This window comes from Sinocyclocheilus rhinocerous, unplaced genomic scaffold (assembly GCF_001515625.1).
Source record: "Sinocyclocheilus rhinocerous isolate Xijiao unplaced genomic scaffold, SAMN03320098_v1.1 scaffold2651, whole genome shotgun sequence".
In the NCBI taxonomy this organism is placed as follows: Eukaryota; Metazoa; Chordata; class Actinopteri; order Cypriniformes; family Cyprinidae; genus Sinocyclocheilus; species Sinocyclocheilus rhinocerous.
Genome location: NW_015660919.1, coordinates 19,439 through 22,542, shown reverse-complemented (window position 1 = coordinate 22,542; position 3,104 = coordinate 19,439). Strand labels below are relative to the sequence as shown.

Below are 3,104 nucleotides of genomic sequence, written 5' to 3'. Positions count from 1 at the left end.
TGCACCCAGGGTCCGTGGTGTCCCGGCGCCGGAGTGAAGGACATCTGGGAAGATCGCGTCCTGGGTGCACAGGGCCTTGCAGAGAAACACACGGAGTAGAGGTGGTGGGAGAGTTAGTAGCGCGCTGTGTACTTACCCCGATTTTGTGAGCGTCAGCCCGGGATGTTTCCAGCATGGCTCTCCGCTCTCGCAGCTGGGCCTGCTTCTCCACCAGGTCGCGGATCTGCTTCTCCACGGCCTCCACGTGTCCTCGCCTGCACTCAAAGGTAGACACACATCCGCCATTAAAGCAAGTAACAGTGAGTAAAACAATGGTAATGTGTGTGAATAGAGTATTAGCAGTGTAAGCGAGATTAGCGGCAACCACGCTGGCGATGCTAACGGGCTATAAGTTAATAGCGGACTCGGGAAATCAAAATAAAACTAGTGATAAGGCGCTCTGATTGTCTTTGTTGCAGAATACGATAGGGGATATATTCACACGTTATAGAAATGAAAATGATGGTGTATAAAATAGATTTTAAGATATAAAATAGATGATGAAGAATTAACTTGACGGAGCTAAAACTCAAAACACGCTGCACACTGGTGGTGGTTGAGGAGATTCCCCCCTTCTATGTAAGCACTTTGAGTGCCTAGAAAAGCGCTATATAAATGTAAGGAATTATTATTATTATTAAAACACATAGCAAAGTTATGGTGTGAAATTAATAAAACAATTTTTTTTTAAATCATCAACTGAATGAATAAATGTAAATGTATGTTTGTGATGAGATCTTTTCATAGGAGGTCAATCATTGTGGATTGTTCCAGTAACTTTGCAGTAGCTGCTCAGATGTAGATGCTCACAGGAGTCACACGAGTACTCAGCTGTTAGCAGGGAGAAAACCATCAAGAGGATCAATGTAGTTTTCATAGTGGACTGAGAGTTAGTTGTAAATGCAATCATTTGGCTGCGTTTTGTGTGCATTATAACCTTTACGTCTTTTCTCACACACTTCATCATTTTTTATTGTTTGTTTTCTTTAGTTTGCTTCCTGCAGTTCACTTGTGATTCTGCTCTTCTCATGAAACTTCAGCTCTTCTCTGAAATGTTTCTGATGAAGTTTCATTTTCATGTAAGGACGGATATGTATGTTGTAGGTCTGGTTGTGTCAGATGTTGAACTCCACATGATTTTTACTGTATTCCTGAATAAATCGTATTTTCAGAGCTGCAGTTAAACCATAGGACTGATAAAGCCGGTTCAGTGTCAAACCGGCTGCATTTGTGGTTGTGGTGGAGGCCAGTATGTCATACTCGTAATACCTGTTATAATAATCCACCAGAACTAGGACTGAGTGTTTTGATGGCAAAGGTCCCAGTAAATCTACTGCTAGATCTTGCCATGGTCCTTTGGGCAATGGTAAATGTCGCAGTGGCTCTGGAGCATCAGGACGAGAGACAATTTGACAGCCATGACATGATTTACAGTGTCTCTCAGCAGATCTATCCATGCCAGGCCACCATACTTTGGTCCTGAGATGCTGCTTAGTTCCAACTATACCTAGATGTCCCTTACGGGCAAGTGCTAGTGTTCCACGTACGACCAGATAGCCTATCACACACAGTTCATTAGCTATGGCTGCATATGGCATACACTTTCCAAAGTGTCCACTTTCAATGGCTTTTCTCACTTCTATCAGTTCTGGATTTTTTCTAAAGCCTCTTCCATCTCCCCTCCGATTTATGTGAGTGCTTCTCTCACACAAGGGATCAGCGATATTTTCTCTTTCTGAAACATAGACAATCTTAAAGTTATATGGTTGGAGACGTAAAACCCACCGCTCTATGCGGGCACAGGGCTTAGAACGTGGACTGTATATTGACTCTTACGGTTTATGGTCCGTGAGCAGGTCAAATTGTCTCCCATAGATATATATAGGTGAAGCCTCTCACAGGCCTATACAAGAACAAGGGCCTCCCTCTCAGTCTGGGAGTACCGACTCTCACAGTCTGATAGACTTCTACTGATGTAGCACACTGGCACTATTTGTCCCTTTTGACACTGCGTTAGTACAGCCCCAACCCTACAGGGCTGGCATCGGCTATAACCTGGGTTGGTGCATCTTTGTCAAAATATGCCAAGGTCCCTGCTGTTGCAAGTTCTTCTTTCGGAGTATTAAATGCACATTTCTATTCAGGCCCAAAGACAAATTCTGTGTCCTTTCTGGTAAGAAGTCTCAAGGGCTCTGCCAAGGTTGCAAATTGTGGAATAAATCTGCTGCACAGTAAATTCCCGAGTGTTAAATTAACACTGCTCGGAGCATATATGGTCCCACTCTAAAAGAGTGTTAAAGTAACACTGAAGCAGTGTTACACATGTGTGATGGCAAGGAACTTATGATAAGATCATGTCATGTGTCTTAGTTTCTGATTGTATTTCATCTAAAACTGTAGTGCTTTTATGATTTCTATGTTGTTGCAGTTATATATGATAGCAATGTGAGAATTCAGCATAAAGAATCAGCATGTGAATGTCAGCAATGGTGACTAAATATTCTGATAATTTTTATGTGATTTTTGAATGAGACAAAACACGGCAGTAAAAAGTCACAAAAAAAAGCAAATAGTAAATATAAAAGAAAATACTAAGACAATGCAGCTGCATAATTTATTCATGTCACAATGCATGCTGGGAGCCATGGATGAGTTATGATTGGTGCACCCAGAATGCACTGCAACATGAATCTGTCTGATGATCGTCACCATTGTTGAGATTCATATGCTGATTCTTGATGTCTGCGTATTTAAACAGTACAGATGTTTTATACTGGTGTGCAAAGTGTTTTTAAAGCTCTTCATATTATTTCATTAAAATGCAGTTGTGATAAATAACAAACTCTATTACGCATTACCACTGACGACATCAGTGAACCTGGCTACGACATGACAACTACGTCATTATCAAAAAAACAGCCAATATAATCTAAGCACATTTTTTCTTGGTGTTTTTTTACCATAACCAATGTACTTCATAAACACAGTTACAGCAACCAGAGAAAAACTAATGTTAATAAGTCAAGGGTCAAGAGCCCAACTAAAGCAAACACTTATCTCCACAA

At 41.1% G+C, this 3,104-nt stretch overlaps 1 long non-coding RNA gene across 1 annotated transcript in view; it reads right to left on the bottom strand.

Moving 5' to 3' along the window:
• The window catches only part of LOC107726144 (uncharacterized), an 18,432-nt gene that overhangs the window by 13,484 nt on the left and 1,844 nt on the right, over window positions 1-3,104 (bottom strand). Inside the window, exon 2 of the long non-coding RNA XR_001638230.1 lies at window positions 1,825-1,826. This is a non-coding gene — a long non-coding RNA (uncharacterized LOC107726144). The remainder of the gene's footprint in view (window positions 1-1,824; window positions 1,827-3,104) is intronic.